Below are 26657 nucleotides of genomic sequence, written 5' to 3' on the forward strand. Positions count from 1 at the left end.
TTAAAACCCGCTTCTGTTGTCCTGATTGGTTATCAATAGAGATGAGCGAGTAGAGCCTTAGCCGAGTATCTCCCCGCTCGTCTCTAAAGATTCGGGGGCCGGCGCGGGTGACAGGTGAGTTGCGGGGGGGAGAGAGGGAGAGAGAGATCTCCCCTCCGTTCCTCCCCCGCCACCCCCTGCCGGCCCCTGAATCTTTAGAGACGAGCGGGGAGATACTCGGCTAAGGTACTACTCGCTCGAGTAATATGCCTTAGCGAATATACTCAATCATCTCTAGTTATCAATAGTTGATCGGTGAAGTCCAGACAATCAACTAATGATGATCGATCCTGAGCAAAGGACAATGAGAGTATTGTAACCCCATAAAACCCCTTTACTGATCAGGCCTGTTTCCACTTAAAGGGGTTGTACAAGATATCTTTTTTTTGAGGGGGGGGGGGTGCAATTCATAAAAATTAAATGCTAACATATGTTCCCCAAAGCAGTGCTTTAAAAGTAAATAATACAAAAATTAAAAATATGAGTAATGTTGTTGTGTGCTCCTCTGGCCCAAAAATGGCCTGGTCCAGGGGGGTGTATGGTAGTATTTATTAGTGCAGTGTGGCGGCACCATTTATTTGCACAGTATGCTGTTCTGTGTTGCATATGGTGACATCATTTCTACAGTACAGCAGTGCTATTTCTTTGTACTGTACTGTGGCGTTACTTAGGTTTTACACTGATAACACCATCCTACAGTACAAATAAATAATGCTATCAGTACAATATAGCGGCACTAGTTATGTGTACTGAAGAGTGACTAATTACAGGGCTGTGCGAAAGATTTAGGCAGGTGTGGAAACATTCTTCAAAAATAAAAGCGTTAATAGTTTATTTTTGTCAATTAAAGGGGTTGTCCCGCGCCAAAACGTTTTTGTTTTTTTTTTCAATAGCCCCCCCGTTCGGCGCGAGACAAACCCGATGCAGGGGTTTAAAAAAAAAACGGATAGTACTTACCTGAATCCCCGCGCTCCGGTGACTTCTTACTTACCTTGCGAAGATGGCCGCCGGGATCTTCACCCACGGTGGACCGCAGGTCTTCTCCCATGGTGCACTGTGGGCTCTGTGCGTTCCATTGCCGATTCCAGCCTCCTGATTGGCTGGAATCGGCACACGTGACGGGGCGGAGCTACGAGGAGCAGCTCTCCAGCACGAGCGGCCCCATTCAGAAGGGAGAAGACCGGACTGCGCAAGCGCGTCTAATCGGGAGATTAGACGCTGAAATTAGACGGCACCATGGAGACGAGGACGCCAGCAACGGAACAGGTAAGTGAATAACTTCTGTTTGGCTCATAATTAATGCACGATGTACATTACAAAGTGCATTAATATGGCCATACAGAAGTGTATAGACCCACTTGCTGCCGCGGGACAACCCCTTTAATAGAATTCAAAGTGAATGAACAAAAGTGAAGCCTAAACACCACAAATATTTGGTGTGACCGTCCATTACCTTCATAACAGCATCAACCCTGTTCTGTTTCAGCCTATAGACAATGTAATTTCACAAAATTAGGAACATGGTGTAGTACTGTAGGAAGGGGATGTCCTGGGGATTAAAGCCCAGCAGGCCAGGATGTAAAAACACTATGGGCTGGTCACTAAGGGGTTGTCTTTCAGGCTATGCACCATGTAGTCACTCAGAATTAGGAACATGTTACCGTGCTGCAGGAAGGGGATGTAGCTCAGTGGTAGAGCGCATGCTTTGCATGTATGAGGCCCCGGGTTCAATCCCCGGCATCTCCATGTTTTGTAACAAACAACTCCATAAACACAAATAGTTCGTAAATCTGCAATACTGATAAATGTTCTGGAATTCACCAGTCATTTGTCTGAACAGAACACTGAGAATGAGATTTACACCAATGGCCATAGCTTTTGAGGATTGTTTTGTAGAGTAAGTGACATCCACTAGGGGGCAGTGTAGTCAATACAATGCAGAGGCATACATTGCCGGTCATCTACACTGAATGGCCTCTTTATTACAGACCCCCCCCCCCCACCTTGTAGTGTGATGGACCTCCTTTGGCATTCAGAACCGCAGCAATTCATTGGGGTGTAGATCCCACTGGGTGTTGATATCATTCTGCTGGAATATCGGCCCCTGCGGACAGGAAGCTTCTCGTTGTAGTCGCACATTGGATGGAGAGTCTGACCAGCTGACAGGAAGGGGTCAGTAATTTCTGTTTGTGCCAAATTCTGACCTCCCATTGGCACAGGCCAACAGCGATCTTGATCTATCTAACCAGGGGATGATTTTTGTTGCTCAGTGATAGAATTTTTTCCCGCTGTAGTCTCACCTTTCTGTTCCTCTGAGACACAACGGTGCTGGAACTGGTCGTCTGCCTGTTGTAACAAATCCTCGCTAAGAAACGGGGAGTTGTGTGTTTGAACCTGTTACCATGTTTCCCTGAAAATAAGGCCAATCCTGATTTTTTGGGAGGGCTTGAAATATAATCCCTACCCCGAAAATAAACCCTAGTTACACTCAACCAATCAATGCAGCGGTCGAAGAACCAACCACAGCCGTTGTGTTGTGGAGGCGGGATTTATGAATCGACTGAGCTGCGGCCAGCCAATCCATAAATCCCACCTCCACAATGCCATGGCTGTTGATTGGCTGAGCAATAGTTGCAGAACCAATCAATGCAGCGCTCGATGTACCAAAGCGATGGCTGTGATTGGTTCATCCAGCGCTTCGTTGAGTGGCTAAGCAGTGGTTAAAGTACCAATCGCAGCCATCGGTTCCTGGAGGCGGGATTTATGAATCCCATAACTAGGAAGTGATGTTCTACGAGCGGCCGAGGACTGCGGGAACCTCGCCGGACCTCTGGAGAGCAGCGGGAGGGACCTGGACTGAGCCTGCTAGGTAAGTATAACACCTAGCGCCTCTTTTGAAACAAAAATGAATATAAGACGGTCTTATTTTCGGGGAAGAGCGGTAGTTGGAGCGCCAGTGTTGTATCTGATCGCAGTTTGCTTGACGGGGCATCTCCCGTTTCTCAGAATGACTCTTGACATCCTCCTCTGAGCACTTTTAGCGTTGACTGGTTTCCTCTGTGGGATCGCCTTTTGCCGGATGTTTTCCTGTATTACGCCATTCTCGATATACTCTGCATGAGAATACTCCACAAGGTTAGAGCACCCATAGAAATCACTGGGTTATATTCTCTGCGTATGGCGCATGCAAGTTTTATGTGCATAAATATGTTCGTGTCAATCCGGCCTTAGGGTGACCACCCACTACAGTTCTTTTTCACTGCGAAATTCACAGCGTTTTTTTTTCTGCAGGGGTCTATGGGACTTGTAATGTTAAAATCGCGATCGCACAAAATCACGATTTCGCGGTATATTGCGATTTTGCGAGATCGCAATATGCAATTTTGCAGTGAAAAAAAACTGTAGTGTGTAGTCACCCTTACTGAGCAGCTCTTCACTTAGGAAAATAGAGGGGGATCTGAGTTGGGGACCCCGCTGTATGGCACATGACCAGGGGATGCCATCTGGGCACTAACCCCTTTAATAGTGCCAACAGTATTGTCAGATGCTACCATCCATATTCAGGCCATGGACGATGTAGTCTCTCAGATGCAGGAACATGTTACAGTGCTGCAGGAAGGGGATGTAGCTCAGTGGTAGAGCGCATGCTTTGCATGTATGAGGCCCCGGGTTCAATCCCTGAAATCTCCATGTTTTGTAACAGACAACTCCATAAACACAAATAGTTCGTAAAACTGATAAATATGCAAGAATATAACGTGATTGGGTGTAACAGACTGGATTCAATACTGTGCAAATATTCGTTGTGGAATTAATGACACTAGGGGGCAGTCTAGTCAACACAATATACCTTGAAAATGTGTACCCAGGGATATGATAAGTGCCACATATCAGTGGGCTGTGTATCTGAAATGGAAATGTTTATATGGGTGATATATATTGCATGGGTGATATAATACTGTGTAGGTTTAAGATATTCGAGTCTGTGGGTTCGATTCCTGGAACCTCCACGTTTTGCTTAACATACAAAACTATTTTAAAAATGAAAAAAAAAATTGCCAAATTGCAAACCACATACATCTGGGGCCACCCAGGTGACCATATTATGTGAATTAGTAACCATCACTAGACCAACATTTTATCTTATATGCTGTGAAAATCTATGCATCTGATGGACACTAGGTGGCAGACTGCTTAAACACAAAAACAAAATGTGATTGTTCCCAGCAAGAGAAACCACGTAATCTTGTAGCTATGATACCTTATAATGGCTAACAAAAATACATGATGTAATAGCGAGCTCTTGAATAAACGCAGGGTTCTTACTTCAAGCAGTAAGGCAATTTTTTCCGCCATATTTAGAAAAAAAAGCACCATAAAGTGTATGTGTGGTAGTATTTATTTAAGGGCTCACACCCACTGGTGTTTTATTTCCTCTTGCTCTGCGAGAGCAAGTGAAAACACTGAATGAATAGCTAAGCGCTGGCTGTAATTGGCCGAACACTCAGCCAATTAGCACAGCCCTTTCAGGAGGTGGGGATTTTTAAATCCCCGCCTGCTGAAAGTGCTGGAAAGCAGTGCAGGGGAGCCAGCTGGAGGACGCGTCTGAGCGGCGGAGAGGTGAGTAATTTTTTTGTTTGTTTTTTTAACCAGCTAATGATGATTTTCAGGGAAGGGCTTATATTTCAAGCCCTTCCCCGAAAATCATGCTGCGGGGGTTGCCACAAACCACTGCTTTCAATGGGGCCGGCAGCAGCACCGACCCCATTGAAAGCAATGGGATAGCATGCTGCACTTCTGCCACAGCTGTCACAGTTGTGGCACAAGTCCGCGGTATTCTCCCTATGTTTTCAATGGGGCTAGCGCTGCTGCCGCTGGCCCTGTTGAGAACACTGGCGATATCAGAGCGTTTTTCTTGTGCTGCTAGCCCAGTGTTTTTACTTGCTCTCGCAGCACAAGAGAAAAAAAACGCCAGTGGGTGTGAGCCCTAAGAGTCAGTGTGGCGGCATCATTTATTTACACAATATGCCATTTCTGTGTTGCATAAGGTGACATCATTTCTACAGTACAGCAGTGCTATTTCCTTGTACTGTACGGTGGCATTACTTACGTTTTACACTTGAAGCATTATTTATTAGTTTAATATAGCAGCACTATTTATGTGTACTGTATGGTGACATTTATTACAAGATGTACCGTATATGCTCGAGTATAAGCCGACTTTTTCAGCACATTTTTTTAATGCTGAAAAAGCCCGCCTCGGCTTATACTCAAGTGAGGGACTAGTTTAAAAAAACGCAATACTCACCTCCCAGCCGGCTGTGATTGGCAATTGCTTACTTGCTGACAGCAGGAAAATTCAAAGGCGAGCAGAGAGATGACAGCGGGGAGAATTATATAGCTGCTTGCCACACCGCTGGTGCCTCGGCTTATACTCGGGTCGGCTTATACCCGACTATATACAGCATTTTTTATTTTAAGTGTTAATGGTTTATTTTTGTCAACAACAAAAATAAACAACAACATTCAAAGTGACTTAACAAAAATCCCATCAATAGTTTGTGTGACCGTCCTTTACCTTCAAAACAGCATCACTTCTACTAGGTACACTTGCATAAAATCAGGGATCTTATAGGATTATTAACCAACTATACCAAACAGGTGAGAATGACCGGCATTTTCATATGTAGGTTAAAATCCAGTCATTAACTGAAACATAAACAACTATGTGGGAGGCCTAAAACTGGGTGAGGAACAGCTAAATTCTTCTAAAAAGGGGAGGTTGTGGAAGACAGTTTCATGTCACAGGTCATACATTATTGCAATACTGAGCACAGCAACAAGACACAAGGTAGTTATACTACATCTGCAATGGCTCTCTCTGCCAAAGATTTCAAAGCAAACTGGGGTTACAGGATGTGCTGCTCAAGCTCTTTTGAAGAAGCACAAAGAAATGGGCAAAATTCAGGACCACAGATGCAGTAGTCGGCCAAGGAAACTCAGTGTAACACAAATGAAAGACACTACATGCTTACTTCCATTCAAATTAGAAAGATGTCTTGCCAGAAATGGTCTTCATGGAAGAATAGCAGCCAAAAAGCCATACCTTTAACAGAGAAACAAGGCCAAGCGACTCAAGCTATGCATGAAAACATAGGAACAGGGGGGCAGAATAATGCCAGCAGTAGTTATGGACTGATGTGTCAAACTGTGAAATATTTGGCTGTAACAGAAGACATTGTTCTCTGAAAGGCTGGAGAGTGGTATAATGAGTGTCTGCAGGCAGCAGTGAAGCATGGTGGAGAGCAGTACAATAATGAGTGTCTGCAGGCAGCAGTGAAACATAGTGGAGAGCGGTACAATTATGAGTGTCTGCAGGCAGCAGTAAAGCATGGTGGAGAGCGGTACAATAATGAGTGTCTGCAGACAGCAGTAATGCATGGTGGAGAGCGGACAATAATGAGTGTCTGCAGACAGCAGTAATGCATGGTGGAGAGCGGACAATAATGAGTGTCTGCAGACAGCAGTGAAGCATGGTGGAGAGCGGTACAATAATGAGTGTCTGCAGACAGCAGTGAAGCATGGTGGAGAGCGGTACAAGAATGGGTGTCTGCAGGCAGCAGTGATGCATGGTGGAGAGCAGTACAATAATGAGTGTCTGCAGGCAGCAGTGAAGCATGGTAGAGAGCGGTACAATAATGAGTGTCTGCAGGCAACAGTTAAGCATAGTGGGGAGCCGTACAATAATGAGTGTCTGCAGGTAGCAGTGAAACATGGGTAAGAGTGGTACCATAATGAGTGTCTTAAGGCAGAAGTGAAGCATGGTAGAGAGCGGTACAATAATTAGTGTCTGCAGGCAGCAGTGAAGCATGTGTAAGAGCGGTACAATAATGAGTGTCTGCAGGCAGCAGTGAAGCATGGTAGAGAGCGTGACAATGAGTGTTTGCAGGCAGCAGTGAAGCATGAATTAAAGCGGTACAATAATGAGTGTCTGCAGACAGCAGTGAAGCATGGTGGAGACTGGTACAGTAATGAGTGTCTGCAGGCAGCAGTGTAGTTTGGTGGAGAGCAGTACAATAATGAGTGTCTGCAGGCAGCAGTGAAGCATGGTGGAGAGCGGTACAATAATGGGTGTCTGCAGGCAGCAGTGAAGCATGGTGTAGAGCAGTACAATAATGAGTGTCTGCAGTCAGCAGTGAAGCATGGTGGAGAGCGGTACAATAAGTGTCTGCAGGCAGCAGTGAAGCATGGTGGAGAGCAGTACAATAATGTGTCTGCAGGGAACAGTGAAGCATAGTGGAGAGCAGTACAATAATGAGTGTCGGCAGGCAGCATTGTAATTTGGTGGAGAGCGGTACAATAATGAGTGTCTGCAGGCAGCAGGGAATCATGGTGGAGGTTCCTTGCAATTTTGGGACAGCAACTCAGCAAATAGAGTTGGGAATTTACTCCTGAATAATGGGGTCCCCAATCCTGAGAAGTGCAGGTAGATACTTATCCATCATGTAATACAATCAGGGAGGTGTCTGATTGGATCCAAATACATTCTGCAGCAAGACAATGACCTCAAACATCCCGCTAATGTCATTAAGAACTATTTTCAGAGTAATGAAGAACAAGGAATCCTGGAAGTAATAATATGGTCTCTATAGAGCCCGGATCCCATCATCATCCAGTCTGTCTGGGATTACAGGAAGAGGCAGAAGGATTTGAGTGAGCCGACATCCACAGAAGATCTGTGCTTAGTTCTCCAAGATGTCTGGAACAACCTCCCTGCCGAATTCCTTCAAAAACTGTGTGCAAATGTACCAAGAACTGATGTCGTTTTGAAGATGAAGGACGGTCGCACCAAATTTTGGTGAGATTTATGTTTCTCTTTTTCTTCAATCACTTTGCATTTTGTTGATTGACAAAAATAAACTGTTAAATCTTCTGTTTTTGAGGATTCTTACTTTGCACCGTTTTTTCCACACCTGCCTAAAACCCTTGCACAGCGCTGTAGATGTTCAGAATGGCAGTATTACTCATGGTAGCATCATCTATTTATACAGTGTTAGGCTGCATTCCCACGAACGTATATCGGCTCGGTTTTCACACCCAGCTGATATACGTTGTCCTCGTGTGCAGGTGGGGAGGATGGAAGAGCCAGGAGCAGGAACTGAGCTCCCGCCCCCTCTCTGCCTCCTCTCCACCCCTCTGCATTATTTGCAATGAAAGAAAGTGGGGCGGGGGTGGGGCTAAGTTCTAAGAATTAGCCCCGCCCCACCTCTCCCCATTGCAAATAGTGCAGAGGGGCGGAGAGGAGGCAGAGAGGGGGCGGGAGCTCAGTTCCCGCTCCTGGCTCTTCCATCCTCCCCCACTGCAAACGAGGACAATGTATAGCGGCCCGGCGTGAAAAACCGAGCCGATATACGTTCGTGGGAATGCACCCTTAGTTCTGTGTACTGTATGGTGACATTATTTAAGAGTACAGCATGGTGGGATGATTTATTTATACGGTATGCCATTTCTGTGTACTGTATGGTGGCATTTCTTATTCCTACAGTGTATAGTTGTATTAGTTATGTGTACAATAGGGCGGCATTACCCACGTAGATGGTATTGTGACATTATTCATTAACTTTATAATACAGGAACTGATTGCGTTTATCACGTATTGGTGGGTTGTTCTATTCTTGCTACATGTACATAGATATACCCACCCAACAACCTCACCCTGGTAACGAAATCCTTTGTATGTTCCTTAGTAGGTATACAGAATGCTGCTGCCTCATTTCCATTAATCATCTAGAAGCAGGTGTAAAACAAAGAACAACTCCACCCTAAACTGGAAATTCATATTTCATAGTCCATGACAGGTCCAGAAATGTTCCTTCAAGACTGATATAAGTGGTGCTTAATATAGTACGGTATTATTAGGTGAATGTAGGAGCTAATTAGTGCATGTGTGAGTGACGGGAGAGGTAACACTCCAACACATGCAATGTCCGTATTACTCTGATCTAGAGAATGCTAGATATCATTTTCATTGTCTACAAGACAGAGGTGTAAATTGATGCATCTGAACTACAATAGAAAAGTAAAAGAGACACCAATTAACATTTGACAATTAATACTTGTGTCTACATATGTAGAGCAGGGGTCTTGGGCCATTTCAGATACTGAAACTGTTACCTCTGAGAACTGAAGTGGCGAATCACTATCCAGCATCACCTCCAAATGAGGTTGTTTTCTGCTGGATTTTTGGGACCCATTGCTGTGTCAGATCACGGGGGCCACCATATGATGTAGTGTTCTACATTCTTGGACATAGGGGGCAGTATTACAGTAGTTATATTCTTGTATAGAGGGGGCAGTATTATAGTAGTTATATTCTTGTACATAGGAGGCAGTATTATAGTAGTTTTATTCTTGTACATAGGAGGCAGTATTATAGAAGTTATATTCTTGTACATAGGAGGCAGTATTATAGTAGTTATATTCTTATACATAGGAGGCAGTATTATAGTAGTTATATTCTTGTACATAGGGAGCAGTATTACAGTAGTTATATTCTTGTACATAGGAGGCAGTATTATAGTAGTTATATTCTTGTACACAGGTGGCACTATTATAGTAGTTATATTCTTGTACATAGGGGGGCAGTATTATAGTAGTTATATCCTCGCACATAGGAGCAGTATTATAGTAGTTATATTCTTGTACATGGGGAGGAGTATTATAGTAGTTATATTCTTGTACATAGGAGGCAGTATTATAGTAGTTATATTCTTGTATATAGGGAGCAGTATTATAGTAGTTATATTCTTGTACATAGGGGCAGTATTATAGTAGTTATATTCTTGTACATAGGGGCAGTATTATAGTAGTTCTATTCTTGTACATAGGGGCAGTATTCTAGTAGTTATATTCTTGTACATAGGAGGCAGTATTATAGTAGTTATATTCTTGTACATAGGGGCAGTATTATAGTAGTTATATTCTTGTATAGAGGGGGCAGTATTATAGCACTTATATTCTTATACATAGGGGTCAGTATTATAGTAGTTATATTCTTGTACATAGGGGCAGTATTAGAGTAGTTATATCCTTGCACATAGGAGGCAGTATTATAGTAGGTATATTCTTGTACATAGAGAGCAGTATAATAGTAGTTATATTCTTGTACATAGAGAGCAGTATTATAGTAGTTATCTTCTTGTACATAGGGGTAGTATTATAGTAGTTATATTCTTGTACATAGGAGGCAGTATTATAGTAGTTATATTCTTGTACATAGGGGGAAGTATTATAGTAGTTATATTCATGTACATAGGAACAGTATTATAGTAGTTATATTGTTGTACATAGGGGTCAGTATTATAGTAGTTATATCCTTGCACATAGGAGGCAGTATTATAGTAGTTATATTCTTGTACATAGGGGGCAGTATTATAGTAGTTATATTCATGTACATAGGAACAGTATTATAGTAGTTATATTCTTGTACATAGGAGGCAGTATTATAGTAGTTATATTCATGTACATAGGAACAGTATTATAGTAGTTATATTCTTGTACATAGGGGTCAGTATTATAGTAGTTATATCCTTGCACATAGGAGGCAGTATTATAGTAGTTATATTCTTGTACATAGGGGGCAGTATTATAGTAGTTATATTCATGTACATAGGAACAGTATTATAGTAGTTATATTCTTGTACATAGGAGGCAGTATTATAGTAGTTATATTCATGTACATAGGAGCAGTATTATAGCAGTTATATTCTTGTACATAGGAGGCAGTATTATAGTAGTTATATTCATGTACATAGGAACAGTATTATAGTAGTTATATTCTTGTACATAAGGGACAGTATTCATGTACATGGGGGCAGTATTCTAGTAGTTATATTCTTGTATAGAGGGGGCAGTATTATAGTAGTTATATTCTTGTACATAGGGGGGCAGTATTAGAGTAGTTATATCCTTGCACATAGGAGGCAGTATTATAGTAGGTATATTCTTGTACATAGAGAGCAGTATTATAGTAGTTATATTCTTGTACATAGAGAGCAGTATTATAGTAGTTATATTCCTGTACATAGAAAGCAGTATTATAGTAGTTATATTCTTGTACATAGGGGTAGTATTATAGTAGTTATATTCTTGTACATAGGGGTAGTATTATAGTAGTTATATTCTTGTACATAGGGAGCAGTATTATAGTAGTTATATTCTTGTACAAAGAGGGCAGTATTATAGTAGTTATATTCTTGTACAAAGAGGGCAGTATTATAGTAGTTATATTCTTGTATAGAGGGGGCAGTATTATAGTAGTTATATTCTTGTACATAGGGGGGCAGCATTATAGTAGTTATATCCTTGCACATAGGAGGCAGTATTATAGTAGTTATATTCTTGTACATAGGGGGCAGTATTATAGTAGTTATATTCTTGTACATAGAGAGCAGTATTATAGTAGTTATATTCTTGTACAAAGGGGGCAGTATTATAGTAGTTATATTCTTGTACATAGGGGACAGTATTATAGTAGTTATATTCTTGTACATAGGGGGCAGTATTATAGTAGTTATATTCTTGTACAAAGGAGGCAGTATTATAGTAGTTATATTCTTCTACATAGGGGATAGTATTATACTAGTTATATTCTTGTACATAGGGGATAGTATTATAGTAGTTATATTCTTGTACATAGGGGGAAGTATTATAGTAGTTATATCATGTACATAGGAACAGTATTATAGTAGTTATATTCTTGTACATAGGGGGCAGTATTATAGTAGTTATATCCTTGCACATAGGAGGCAGTATTATAGTAGTTATATTCTTGTACATAGGAGCAGTATTATAGCAGTTATATTCTTGTACATAGGAGGCAGTATTATAGTAGTTATATTCTTGCACATAGGGGGCAGTATTATAGTAGTTATATTCTTGTACATAGGGGGCAGTATTATAGTAGTTATATTCTTGTACAAAGGAGGCAGTATTATAGTAGTTATATTCTTCTACATAGGGGATAGTATTATACTAGTTATATTCTTGTACATAGGGGATAGTATTATAGTAGTTATATTCTTGTACATAGGGGGAAGTATTATAGTAGTTATATTCATGTACATAGGAACAGTATTATAGTAGTTATATTCTTGTACATAGGGGGCAGTATTATAGTAGTTATATCCTTGCACATAGGAGGCAGTATTATAGTAGTTATATTCTTGTACATAGGGGGTAGTATTATAGTAGTTATATTCTTGTACATAGGAGCAGTATTATAGCAGTTATATTCTTGTACATAGGAGGCAGTATTATAGTAGTTATATTCATGTACATAGGGGGCAGTATTATAGTAGTTATATTCTTGTACATAAGGGACAGTATTATAGTAGTTATATTCTTGTACATAAGGGACAGTATTATAGTAGTTATATTCTTGTACATAGGGGGCAGTATTATAGTAGTTATATTCTTGTACATGGGGCAGTATTATAGTAGTTATATTCTTGTACATTGGGAGCAGTATTATAGTAGTTATATTCTTGCTTGCTGTTATGATGCAAAAATGAAAATCTAAACAGTTCTGGAATTCAAAGATTAAAAATATGGGTAATGTTGTTGTGTGCTTCACTGGCCCAAAAATGGCCTGGTCCAGGGGGAAAGGCATTTTTCCCCCATATTTAAAAAAAAAAAAAAAAAAAAAAAAAGCACCATGAAGTATATGTATGGTAGTATTTATTAGTAAAGTGTGGCGGCATCATTTATACAGTACAGCAGTGCTATTTCTTTGTACTGTACGGTGGCATTATTTATGTTTTACACTGATAGCATTATTTATTAGTACAGTATAGCAGCACTAGTTATGTGTACTGTATGGTGACATGCATTACAGTGCTGTGCAAAAGTTTTAGGCAGGCGTGGGAAAATTCTGCAAAAATAAAAGTGTTCATAGTTTATTTTTGTCAATAAAATCCAAAGTGACCGAACAAAAGAGAAATCTAAATCCCATCAATATTTGGTGTGACCGTCCGTTACCTTCACAACAATAGGAACATGTTGTAGTGCTTCAGGAAGGGGATGTAGCTCAGTGGTAGAGCGCATGCTTTGCATGTATGAGGCCCTGGGTTCAATCCCCGGCATCTCCATGTTTTGTAACAAACAACTCCATATGAACAAAGCGTTCATAAAACTGACATTTCAATACTGTGAAAATATGTTCTGACTGTTGAGAATTCTCTGTAGAGTAAATGTTGGACACTAGGGGGCAGACTGCTCAAACACAAAAACATACATGAATGAGTTTTAAGTTTTGGATGAGCAAATCAGGCCTAATAAGCCTCGGGTCACATGGGGGGATTTGCCATGGAATTTCGCTGCGGCAAATCCGCCTGCAACCACTAATCCCGGGGTTAGCCAGCCATGTGGGCGAGATTTGTCAAAGATCTCATCCACATGGGGTGGCGAATCCATTGCAGCAAAGGTGGCAGAAGCCGCGCTGCGTCACGCATTCCCGGGATGCAACATATCAATTCTTTTTTTTTCCATGCGGCCACGCTCTCCTCTATGGGAGATCCGGCCGCAACAGAAAAGCATGCAGAGAAGCCACTCCAAAACCTGCGGCTAAGTGCTGCGGGTTTTGAAGCTGTGCTTTCCCAGTGGAAATCTCACGTTTTTTTGCTGTGGCCAAACAGCGAGATTTCCACCAAGAATAAGACCCGTGTGACCCCAGCCTAAAACTGGGAGTAGAAAGATCTAGAACGGCGAACAGACATGTCAAAGTAGGCAAGCAAACATGTTTCAGAAGTGTGAGCGCCACGTGGCTCTCCTTTCGCCATTACGAATGCTTTAATAAGGCCACGTGGCGCTGTAGCCTCGCTCGCTTTGAGGTATACTCTCACATGTTTATTTGCCGCAGCGCGGAGGTAACATAAAGGGTCGAGGCTAAAAGGGGCGAGTAACAGAACGTAGACGCGAGAAAACTCACCTTTACAGTTTGAAATGTTCACTTTTACAAAGAAGCGGGCAATACTTCCAGGCGATCAAACAGAAACGTCTGGCAGGCTGCAGCGTCACGTGGCTCTCCAGGCGATCGGAATAGAGAATGATTGTTCCTGTGGTGTTCGTCATGACGTATTTCCGCGATCGTCTGATGCTTTACCAGCCAATAGTAGAGCAGATTGTAGGCGTGTTAAAACCCGCTTTTGTTCTTCGGATTGGTTATCAATAGTTGATCAGAGAACCCCAGACAGTCAACTACTGATGATCGATCCTGAGCCTAGGACAACGAGAGTATTGTAACCCTGTAAAATCCCTTAACGCCACAGGGCGTAACTGTACAACCTGGCTGCGGGGTACTTAACACAACAGGACATACAGTTACGCCCTGTGGATAGCGCAAGATCAGAAGAGATCCCACGTCGTCCGGCAGCGGGAGGAGTCTGTCACTGATAGCTGGCATCCCGCTGCAACAGTGGGGGTGCATCGGGACAGAGATCCCCACTCTTAACCCCATACAAGCCGCGATCTATGTAGATCTTGACATGTAAAGAGTTCACAGAGGGAGCGCTCTTCTTCTATGATGTCATCGGACCCCCGCGATGTAATCCAGATAGAGCTCTATGATTGCTATTACAAGCGATAAGGCATTGCAGGACATAATGTTATTATTGGATCGCCCAAAAATTGCAAGTTTGTGGTTTTGCGATTTTTGTGCGATGTGATTATAACATTAGAAAGTCACAATGAAAAAAACGCAGCGATATCGCAGCGTTAAAAAAAAACCGCTAGTGGTTGGCAGCCCTTAAAGTGATCAAAAAAGCCATCTGTACCCCAAAATAGTACCCATAAAAACTACAGCAAAAAACAAGCCCTCACAGAGCTCCGTCCATGGAAATATAAAAAAGTTATAGAACTGTGAATGCAGCAATTAAAAAAAAAAAAAATTTTTAAAAAAAACCTTTTTTATTGAGATAAAGTGGAAAAACCTAAAACGAAAATGAGAATTTTAGTATCGTTGCAATCGAAGCAGAAAAAATGTATTCTGTCATTTATGCTGCATAAGTAACGCTGTAAAAAAAAAGCGCAATGACAGAATTGTTGCGTTTTCTCTCCCTGCGGTCATAAAAAAATTACTAAAAGTTTTACAATATAGTCTATGAACCCATAAAGGGTACTAATAAAAACTGCAGTTCGCCACGCAAAAAACAACCCTTATGCGGCCGCGTCAACAGAAAAATAAAAAGTTATGGCTTTTAAAAAATGGAAATTAAAATCTCCCAAAAGTCCTTATGCCCAAAATAAACCATGTCCTTAACCCCTTAGTGACCAAGCCTGTTTGCGCCTTAATGACCAGGACAAATTTATGAAATCTGACATGTGTCACTTTAACAAAGAATAACTCCGTAAAGGTTTTGCATATCCAAGTGATTCTGACATTGTTTTTTCGGCGCCATGCCGTACTTCATTTAGGTGGTGAAAATAGCCGATATAATTTGTGTATATTTATTGAAAGTGTCAAAATCGGGAAAGTTTTGAAAAAAATCGTAATTTTTTCACATTTTCAACTGCAATATCTCAAATATGCGCAAACATAATATAGAATTTATATTTCCATCTGTTTATGTCATTTTAAACACAGGATTTTTTTCTGTAGTGCACATGAAAATGAGGATTTGCTCCCCAAAATGGATACTCCTGTTAGTCCCGTGTTCAGAAACCTACCCATTGTGGCCCTAATCTTCTGTCTGGATGCACAACGGGGAGCAAATAGAAAGGAGCAGCCGGTGGCTTTCAGAACAGAAATTTAGTTTGAAGGCGTTTTTTGCCTCATTGCACACTTGTAGAGCCCTTGAGCTGCCAGAACCCCCACAAATGACCCCATTTTGGAAACTAGACCCCTTAACAAATGTATCTAGGGGTGTTCTGTGTATTTTGGCCCCACAGTTTTTGAATGAATCTAAGCAAAGCAGAAGGAAAAATTACAATTTCCGTTTGTGACAATTGTGTCATTTTAAAAATAGTTTTTTGTACAGCACACATAAGAATGAAGACTTTCCCCCGAAAATGGATATCCCTGTTTGTCCTGTGCTCAGAAACATCCCCATTGTGGCCCTAATCTTCTGTCTGGATGCACAACGGGGCCCAAACCGAACGGAGCATCAAACTTTAACTGCCTTTTAACTTTTACGTGATCGCCATAATAAATTGGATAACGGCGATCCCGTGACCAACAACCGCGTACTGCGGCCCCCCGTGAGATCTCCAAGCTCTCAGCTCCATTTTTTGGTGTGTGCGCAGAAGCCGAGGTAAGTAAGGTCCGCGGATAAATCCGGGGGTTTTAGGTACCTGATTTCATCTCCCCTCACGGATACGATGCATGAGGAGAGACAAAACAACCTTTTTTCTTTCTTTTTTTTTAACACTTTTTAAAACTTTTTTTTACTTTACATGATCGCTGTTATTTATTGGATAACAGCAATCATGTGACCTGGACCTGCATACAGCGGCTCCCGGTGACAACTCCCCGCTCTCGGCTATACATACTAGCCGGGAGTCTTTTAATTTCCCAGGCCTCCCGGCTCTCTGCGCATGACGTAATGCTGTCTGGCGCGTTCACCTATGCCGGTGTCAAGTCCACATGACCAGAACGCCAGAGGACACCGCGAGGATGGGGGTGAGTATCCTCAGCTCCCCTTAGGGATCCGATCTGTAAGTGGGGAGATGAAACTTTTACTTTTTTGACTTTTTATTGACCTTCATGCGGATACCGTTGATCACATTACTGGGATGGGGAGGGGGGGGGGGTCCTGCGGCCCAGAATGACAGCTCCAGAATGTTGGCTACCTCCGCTAACTGAGAGCATAGAGCTGTCATGTCCAGAGCCTGCAGGGCTTTAATCCCCAGACGCATGTTTTAATGTCCTCGGAGATTAAAGCCTAGCAGGCTAGGACGTAAAAAACACTATGGGCTGCTCACTAAGGGATTGCCTTTTAGGTTATGGATAGAGATGAGCGAATGTACTCGTTTCAAGTAATTACTCGATCGAGCACCGCGATTTTTGAGTACTTCCGTACTCGGGTGAAAAGATCTGGGGGGCGGTGGGAGGCGTGGCGTTGTGGGGGGTAGCAGCAGGGAACAGGGGGGAGCTCTCTCTCCCTCTCCCCCCCCACTCCCCGCTGCAACCCCCCTACTCACCCACGGCGCCCTCCGAATATTTTCACTCAAGTACGGAAGTACTTGAAAATCACGGCGCTCGGGAGAAAAATGGGTGTGTCCGAGTAGGTTCGCTCATCTCTAGTTATGGACCTTGTAGTCTCTCAGAATTAGGAATATGGTGTTGACCTCCAGGAAGGGGATGTAGCTCAGTGGTAGAGCGCATGCTTTGCATGTATGAGGCCCTGGGTTCAATCCCCGGCATCTCCATGTTTTGTAACAAACAACTAATAGTTCGGAAATCTGCAATACTGATAAACATTCTGGAATTCACCAGTCATTTGTCTGAACAGAACACTCAGAATGAGCACTGCTCAGTGATACAATTTTTGTCCGCTGGAGCTTTCTGTTCCTCTGAGACACAATGGGGCTGGAACTAGTCATCTGCTTGTAACCTATCACAAGTGCATTTAAATGATAGGAGCTTGGATGCCTAGAGATAGAACTTTCTTCTGTCTTTATTTAGTCCGTGCCCATTATAACAAGAAAAATACAGACGTCGAAGAACCAATCACAGCGGTTGTGTTGTGAAGATGCGATTTATGGACTGACTGAGCCACCGCCAGCCAATTCATAAATACCGCATCCACAATGCAATAGCTGTTGATTGGTTCTTCTTTGTCCGCTGCTCAGCCAATCAGTGCAGCGCTCGATGAACCAAAGCGATGGCTATGATTGGTACATCCAGAGCTGCATTGATTGGCTGAGCAGTGGTCAAAGAACCAACCACAGCCATCACTTCATGGAGGCGGGATTTATAAATTCAGGAAGTGATGTTCTACGAGTGGCCAAGGACTGCGGGAACCGCGCCGGACCTCTGGAGAGCAGCAGGAGGAACCTGGACCGAGCTTGCTAGGTAAGTATAATACCGTGTTTCCCCAACAATAAGAACCTGTCCTATAATAATTTTTGCCCCAAAAGAGGCACAGGGTCTTATTTTCGGTGGGTGTCTTATAATACTCACCTAGCAGGCTGTGCCAGACTCCCTCCCGCTGGGTTCTGTTGCTGCTGCAGGGTTCCGTGTAGTCCTGAACGCCGACACAGCATCTCTTCCCGGTAGCGGGTCTTGAATACCCCGCCTCCAGCAAGAGATTGCTCTGATTGGTTGAGGAGAGCCGCCTCATCCAATCCAACTCGATAAACCAATCACAGCCATTCAATAATGTCATTCATTGAATCGCTGTGATTGGTTAAAGGAGTTGTCCCGCGCCAAAACGGGTTTTTTTTTTTTTTTAAACCCCCCCCCCGTTCGGCGCGAGACAACCCCGATGCAGGGGTTAAAAAAACCACCCGCACAGCGCTTACCTGAATCCCGGCGGTCCGGCGTCTTCATACTCACCTGCTGAAGATGGCCGCCGGGATCCTCTGTCTTCATGGACCGCAGGGCTTCTGTGCGGTCCATTGCCGATTCCAGCCTCCTGATTGGCTGGAATCGGCACGTGACGGGGCGGAGCTACACGGAGCTACACGGAGCCCCATTCAGAAAAGAAGAAGACCCGGACTGCGCAAGCGCGGCTAATTTGGCCATCGGAGGGCGAAAATTAGTCGGCACCATGGAGACGAGGACGCCAGCAACGGAGCAGGTAAGTATAAAACTTTTTATAACTTCTGTATGGCTCATAATTAATGCACAATGTACATTACAAAGTGCATTATTATGGCCATGCAGAAGTGTATAGACCCACTTGCTGCCTCGGGACAACCCCTTTAATCGAGTGACGGCTCTGATTGGTTCAATCCCCGGCATCTCCATGTTTTGTAACAAACAACTCCATAAACACGAAGGGTTCATAAAACTGATAAATATGCAGGAATGTAATGTGTCTGGATGTAACAGACATTTCAATACCGTGTAAATATATTCTGACTTTTGAGAATTCTCTGTAGAGTAAGTGATGAGCACTAGGGGGCAGTCTGGTCAACACAATACACTTTGAAAATGTGTACCCAGGCATACAGTAAGTGCCACATCTAAGTGGGATGTCTATCAGAAATAGAATTTTTTTTCATGGTTTATATGGATAATGTAGCTTAGTAATAGTGTGTATATTTAGGATGTTTAAGTCTGTGGGTTCGATCCCTGCAACCTATATGTTTTGCTTAACATTCCAAATTGTCTTAAAAATGCTAAATTTGCCAAATTTCAAGCCACATATATCTGAGGGCAACCCAGGCGACCATATTATGTGAATTAGTAAGCATCACTAGACCAACATTTTATCTTATATACTACGAAAATGTATGCATCTAATGGACACTAGGTGGCAGAGTGCTCCAACACAAAAACATACATGGATGAGTTTAAGGGCACCCACCCACTGGCGTTTGCGATTTTCGCGGCGTTTTTTGCCGCGTTTTCGCGGCTTTTCCATTAATTTCCATTGACTTTCATGGGTGCATTAGGAGAAAAAAAAAAACACATATGCAACTGACAGTTCCTATGTTCAAAAACGCAACGCAACGCAAAACGCCAGTGGACAGGAGTACATTCAATTCTAATGGCTCTGCAGGAAAAACGCAAAACGCAAAGAAAAAAAAATCGCCAGTGGGTGGGCGCCCTAAGTGTTGGATAAGCAAATCAGGACTAATAAAACTGGGTGCAGAATGGTCTAGGACGGCGGAACCGACACGTCGAAGTAGGCGAGCAAACATGTTTCAGAGTTGTGAGCTCTGCATTCGCCATTGCGGACGCCTAAATAAGGCCACGTGGCGCTGTAGCCTTGCTCGCTGCTTTGAGGCATACTTTGACATGTCTATTCGCCACAACGAGGAGGTAACATACTGGGGGCTTAAAGGGATCGAGCAACAGAATGTAGAAGCGAGAAAAATCATTTTTAGACCTCTTTCACACGGCGACAGCGAATTTTCCGCGAGAAAATCGCGTCTTTGTTCCCGTGATTTCTCGGTGATATCGCTGCTTTTTTTTTAGAATAATCTCACATCGCACAATTTTTGTTATTGCGAAAGCTAATAGGACTTTCCAATGTTAAAAACGCGTCGCTGGAAAATCGCACGTTCGTGCGATGCGATAAACAAGGAGGCTCCATAGGGAAACATGGGCTCCAAAAAAATGGCAAATTGGGGCAGGCTAAGTTTTTTTTCTGGCAACATCAGAAAAAGGATCGCTAATGTGAAGGAACCCATTGAAGAGCATGGGCTTCACAAACATGCATTTTCCCACGCTATCTCATCGCAGCAGAACCGTGCGATTTTGTCACAAGTGTGAAAGCGGCCTTACAGTTTGAACCGCTCACTCTTACAAAGAAGCTGGCAATACCGCCAAGTGATGGAAAAGGAACGACTCGCAGGCTGCCGCGTCACGTGGCGCTCTCCAGGCGATCGGAATAGCCAATGATTCCTTAATGCTCCTATGGCGTTCCTCTGGTGTACATCATGACATATCTCAGCGATCATCCGATGCTTTACCAGCCAATAGTAGAGCACTTTGTAGACGTGTTAAAACCCGCTTCTGTTGTCCTGATTGGTTATCAATAGTTGATCGGCGACCCCCACACAATCAGCTACGGATCATCTATCCTGAGCATAGGCCAACAAGAGTGTTTTCCCTGTAAAACCTCTTTAATGACCCGGCCTGTTTGCTCTTACAGGGGTTGTACAAGATGTTTTTGTTTTTGTTTTTTTTTTTGGGGGGGGGGGCAAACTTCAATTCATAAAGATTAAATGCTAACTTCTATGTACCCCAAAGCAGTGCTGTAAAAGTAACTACAAAGATTAAAAATATGGGAAATGTTGTTGTGTGCTTCACTGGCCCAAAAATGACCTGGTCCAGGGGGGGAAGGCAATTTTTCCCCTATATTTAGAAATAAAGCGCCACAAAGTGTATGTATGGTAGTATTTATTAGTACAGTGTGGCGGCACCATTTACTTACACAGTATGCCATTTCTGTGTTGCATATGGTGATATCATTCATTTCTACAGTACAGCAGTGCTATTTCTTTGTACTGTATGGTGACATTACTTAAAGGGGTTGTCCCGCGCCGAAACGGGGTTTTTTTTTTTTCAATAGCCCCCCCGTTCGGCGCGAGACAAACCCGATGCAGGGGTTTAAAAAAAAAAACGGATAGTACTTACCCGAATCCCCGCGCTCCGGTGACTTCTTACTTACCTTGCGAAGATGGCCGCCGGGATCTTCACCCACGGTGGACCGCAGGTCTTCTCCCATGGTGCACCGTGGGCTCTGTGCGTTCCATTGCCGATTCCAGCCTCCTGATTGGCTGGAATCGGCACACGTGACGGGGCTGAGCTACGAGGAGCCGCTCTCCGGCACGAGCGGCCCCATTCAGAAGGGAGAAGACCGGACTGCGCAAGCGCGTCTAATCGGGCGATTAGACGCTGAAATTAGACGGCTCCATGGAGACGAGGACGCTAGCAACGGAACAGGTAAGTGAATAACTTCTGTATGGCTCATAATTAATGCACAATGTACATTACAAAGTGCATTAATATGGCCATACAGAAGTGTATAACCCCACTTGCTTTCGCGGGACAACCCCTTTAAGTTTTACACTGGGATAGCATTATTTACTTGTACTGTATGGTGGTATTATTTATTAGTATAATATAGCAGCACTGGTTATGTGTACTGTATGGTGACATTAATTACCAGTTTTATTTTTTAAGTGTTAATGGTTTATTTTTGTCAATTAACAAACTCAAAATGACTTAACAAAAGAAAACTTTAAATCCCATCAATATTCGGTGTGACAATCCTTTACCTTCTAAACAGCATCAGTTCTTCTAGGTACACTTAAAATCAGGGATCTTATAGGATTATAGTCAGGTGTGTGATTAACCAACTATACCAAACAGGTGAGAATGACCGGCATTTTCATATGTAGGTTGAAATCCAGTCATTAACTGAAGCAGAACCAGCTATGTGGGAGGCTTAAACACGGCGAGGAACAGCCCACTCTGCTAAAAAGGGAAGGTTGTGGAAGACAGTTTCATGTCACAGGTCATACACTATAGCCATACTGAGCACAGCAACAAGACACAAGGTAGTTATACTGCATCAGCAATGGCTCTCTCTGCCAAAGATTTCAAAGCAGACTGGGGTTACAAGATGTGCTGCTCAAGTTTTTTAAGAAGCACAAAGAAACGGGCAAAGTCCAGGACCACAGATGCAGTTGTCGGCCAAGGAAACTTAGTGTAACACAAATGAAAAACAATTCGAATTGGAAGGATGTCTTGCCAGTAGTGGTCTTCATGGAATAATTGCAGCCAAAAAGCCATGCCTTCGGACAAGCGACTCAAACTATGCATGAAAACATAGGAACAGGGGGGCAGAATAATGCCAGCAGTAGTTATGGACTGATGTGTCAAACTGTGAAATATTTGGCTGTAACAGAAGACAGATTGTTTTCAGAAAGGCTGGAAAGCGGTATAATAAGTGTCTGCAGGCAGCAGTGAAACATAGTGGAGAGCAGTACAATAATGAGTGTCTGCAGTCAGCAGTGATGCATGGTGGAGAGCGGTACAATAATGAGTGTCTGCAGCCAGCAGTGATGCATGGTGGAGAGCAGTACAATAATGAGTGTCTGCAGGCAGCAGTGAAACATAGTGGAGAGCGGTACAATAATGAGTGTCTGCAGCCAGCAGTGATGCATGGTGGAGAGCAGTACAATAATGAGTGTCTGCAGGCAGCAGTGAAACATAGTGGAGAGCGGTACAATAATGAGTGTCTGCAGGCAGCAGTAAAACATGGTGGAGAGCGGTACAATAATGAGTGTCTGCAGACAGCAGTAATGCATGGTGGAGAGCGGACAATAATGAGTGTCTGCAGACAGCAGTGAAGCATGCTGGAGAGCGGTACAATAATGAGTGTCTGCAGACAGCAGTGAATCATGGTGGAGAGCAGTACAATAATGAGTGTCTGCAGGCAGCAGTGAAGCATAGTGGAGAGCAGTACAATAGTAAGTGTCTGCAGGCAGCAGTGAAGCATGGTGGAGAGCAGTACAGTAATTAGTATCTGTAGGCCGCAGTGTAGCATGATGAAGAGTGGTACAATAATGAGTGTCTACTGGCAGCAGTGAAGCATGGTGGAGAGTGGTACAATAATGAGTGTCTGCAGGCAGCAGTGAAGCATGGTGGGGAGCGGTACAATAATGAGTGTCTGTAGGTGGCAGTGAAGCATGGTGGAGAGCTGTACAATAATGAGTGTCTGCAGGCAGCAGTGAAGCATGGTGGAGAGCGGTACAATAATGAGTCTGCAGACAGCAGTGAAGCATGGGCGAAAGCAGTACAATAATGAGTGTCTGTAGGCTGCAGTGAAGCATGCTTGAGAGCGGTACAATAATGAGTGTCTGCAGGCAGTAGTGAAGTATGGTGGAGAGCGCTACAATAATGAGTGCAGGTAACAGTAAAGCATGGTGAAGAGCTGTACAATAATGAGTGTCTGCAGGCAGCAGTGAAGCATTGTTGAGAGCGATACAATAATGTGTCTGCAAGGAACAGTGAAGCATAGTGGAGAGCGGTACAATAATGAGTGTCTGCAGGCAGTAGTGAAGTATGGTGGAGAGCGGTAGAATAATGAGTGTCTGCAGACAGATGGGAAGCATAGTGGAGAGCGGTACAATAATGAGTGTCTGCAGACAGATGTGAAGCATAGTGGAGAGCGGTACGATAATGAGTGTCTGCAGGCAGTAGTGAAGTAAGGTGGAGAACGGTAGAATAATGAGTGTCTGCAGGCAGCAGTGAAGCATGGTGGAGATCAATACAATAATTGTTACGTTTGTGTGGGCTAATAAGCACAGGGCCCACACGAACATGCCCAAGACAGATAGGGAACACAAGGAACTTCCACAGATATACACCTCTCTCTATCTACTACTAGGTTTAGTGACACAGACCTATCTTAGCGGGGCATCGCCCCTATAAATGGCGGCCCAGCGGTCTTCGGATCTGGGCCCCTGCTGCTCCTAGGAACCATATCAAGGCTCTTCGTGTCTTGCAGTCCCTACACTAGCAGGACACATCTACTAGAGGACCCTAAGGGACACCCTAGCCTAGGAATGGCACATGAACTTAGCAAGACAAAGCAGAGACAAACTGACAGAAAATAAACGTAAGAACGGACATGAACAAACAAGACACCATACACACAGCAAGCTGCAATGGAGAAGGATACATGACTGCTCACCCTGAACACCAAACAAACTCTGACAGGAGCTGGGTATATATTTGAGCAAAGCCCTGAGGGATTGGCTAGCAGGAGATCACCACACAGCCAGCTCAATCATTCACCACCTGGGGAGCTGTGCTGCTAGAAACCTTAGTACTACAGGTCCCAGCAGCTGAACGTAACAATAATGAGTGTCTGAAGGCAGCAATGAAGCATGGTGGAGAGCAGTACAGTAACGAGTGTCTGCAGGCAGCAGTGTATCTTTCCAGAGAGCAGTACAATAAAGATTGTCTGCATGACTCAGTGAAGCATGGTGGAGAGCAGTACAATAATGAGTGTCTACAGGCAGCAGTGAAGCATGGTGGAGAGCAGTACAATAATGAGTGTCTGCAGGCAACAGTGAAGTATGGTGGAGAGCGGTACAATAATGAGTGTCTACAGGCTGCAGTGAAGCATGGTGGAGAGCGGTACAATAATGTGTGTCTGCAGGCAGCAGTGAAGCATGGTGGAGAGCTGTACAATAATGTGTGTCTGCAGGCAGCAGTGAAGCATGGTGGAGAGCGCTAGAATAATGAGTGTCTACAGGCAGCAGTGAAGCATGGTGGAGAGCGGTACAATAATGTGTGTCTGCAGGCAGCAGTGAAGCGTGGTGGAGAGCGGTAGAATAATGAGTGTCTACAGGCAGCAGTGAAGCATGGTGGAGAGCGGTACAATAATGTGTGTCTGCAGACAGCATTGAAGCATGGTGGAGAGCGGTACAATAATGAGTGTCTGCAGGCAGCAGTGAAGCATGGTGGAGAGCGGTACAATAATGTGTGTCTACAGGCAGCAGTGAAGCATGGTGGAGAGCAGTACAATAATGAGTGTCTACAGGCAGCAGTGAAGCATGGTGGAGAGCGGTACAATAATGTGTGTCTACAGACAGCAGGGGATCATGGTGGAGGTTCCTTGCAAGTTTGGGGCTGCATTTCAACAAATAGAGTTGGGAATTTTACTCCTGATTAATGGGGTCCCCAATCCTGAGAAGTGCAGGTAGATACTTATCCATCATGTAATACAATCAGGGAGGTGTCTGATTGGATGCAAATACATTCTGCAGCAAGACAATGACCTCAAACATCCCACTAATGTCATTAAGAACTATTTTCAGAGTAATGAAGAACAGGGAGTCCTGGAAGTGATAATATGGTCTCTATGGAGCCCGGATCTCATCATCACCCAGTCTGTCTGGGATTACAGGAATAGGCAGAAGGATTTGAGTGAGCCGACATCCACAGAAGATCTGTGCTTAGTTCTCCAAGATGTCTGGAACAACCTCCCTGCCGAATTCCTTCAAAAACTGTTTGCAAGTGTACCCAGAACTGATGTCGTTTTGAAGATGAAGGACGGTCGCACCAAATTTTGGTGAGATTTATGTTTCTCTTTTTCTTCAATCACTTTGCATTTTGTTGATTGACAACAATAAAATGTTAAATCTTCTGTTTTTGAGGATTCTTACTTCGCACCGTTTTTTCCACACCTGCCTAAAACCCTTGCACAGCGCTGTAGATGTTCAGAATGGCAGTATTACTCATGGTAGCATTATTTATTTATACAGTGTTAGGGCGCCCACCCACTGGCGTTTGCGATTTTCGTGCGTGAAAAACGTTTTTCGCGGCGTTTTTTGCCGCGTTTTCGCGGCGTTTTCGCGGCTTTTCCATTGACTTTCATGGGTGCATTAGGAGAAAAATAAGGACACATATGCAACTGACAGTTCCTATGTTAAAAAACGCAACGCAACGCAAAACGCCAGTGGACAGGAGTACATTCAATTCTAATTGCTCTGCAGAAAAAACGCAAAACGCAAAGGAAAAAAAATCGCCAGTGGGTGGGCGCCCTTAGGCTGCATTCCCACGAACGTATATCGGCTCGGTTTTCACGCCGAGCCGATATACGTTGTCCTCATGTGCAGGGGGGGGGGGGAATGGAAGATCCAGGAGCAGGAACTGAGCTCCCGCCCCCTCTCCGCCCCTCTGCACTATTTGCAATGGGGAGAGGCGGGCCAGGGCGGGGCTAAGTTATGCAAATTAGCCCCACCCCGCCTCTCCCCATTGCAAATAGTGCAGAGGGGCGGAGAGGAGGCAGAGAGGGGGCGGGAGCTCAGTTCCTGCTCCTGGCTCTTCCATCCTCCCCCCTCCTGCACATGAGGACAACGTATATCGGCCCGGCGTGAAAAACCGAGCCGATATACGTTCGTGGGAATGCACCCTTAGTTCTGTGTAC

At 43.7% G+C, this 26657-nt stretch overlaps 4 non-coding genes across 4 annotated transcripts; all 4 read left to right on the forward strand.

Annotated features, from left to right (window-relative positions):
- Positions 1-1713: 1713 nt before the first annotated feature.
- TRNAA-UGC (transfer RNA alanine (anticodon UGC)) lies at positions 1714-1785 on the forward strand. The gene has a single exon. It is a non-coding gene; the product is annotated as a tRNA-Ala (tRNA).
- A 1872-nt stretch (positions 1786-3657) lies between these two features.
- TRNAA-UGC (transfer RNA alanine (anticodon UGC)) lies at positions 3658-3729 on the forward strand. The gene has a single exon. It is a non-coding gene; the product is annotated as a tRNA-Ala (tRNA).
- A 9386-nt stretch (positions 3730-13115) lies between these two features.
- Positions 13116-13187, forward strand: TRNAA-UGC (transfer RNA alanine (anticodon UGC)). Its single transcript has one exon. It is a non-coding gene; the product is annotated as a tRNA-Ala (tRNA).
- Positions 13188-17391: 4204 nt separating this feature from the next.
- TRNAA-UGC (transfer RNA alanine (anticodon UGC)) lies at positions 17392-17463 on the forward strand. Its single transcript has one exon. It is a non-coding gene; the product is annotated as a tRNA-Ala (tRNA).
- The last annotated feature ends 9194 nt before the right edge of the window (positions 17464-26657 follow it).

The sequence above is a fragment of the Eleutherodactylus coqui genome, chromosome 1 (assembly GCF_035609145.1).
Source record: "Eleutherodactylus coqui strain aEleCoq1 chromosome 1, aEleCoq1.hap1, whole genome shotgun sequence".
In the NCBI taxonomy this organism is placed as follows: domain Eukaryota; kingdom Metazoa; phylum Chordata; class Amphibia; order Anura; family Eleutherodactylidae; genus Eleutherodactylus; species Eleutherodactylus coqui.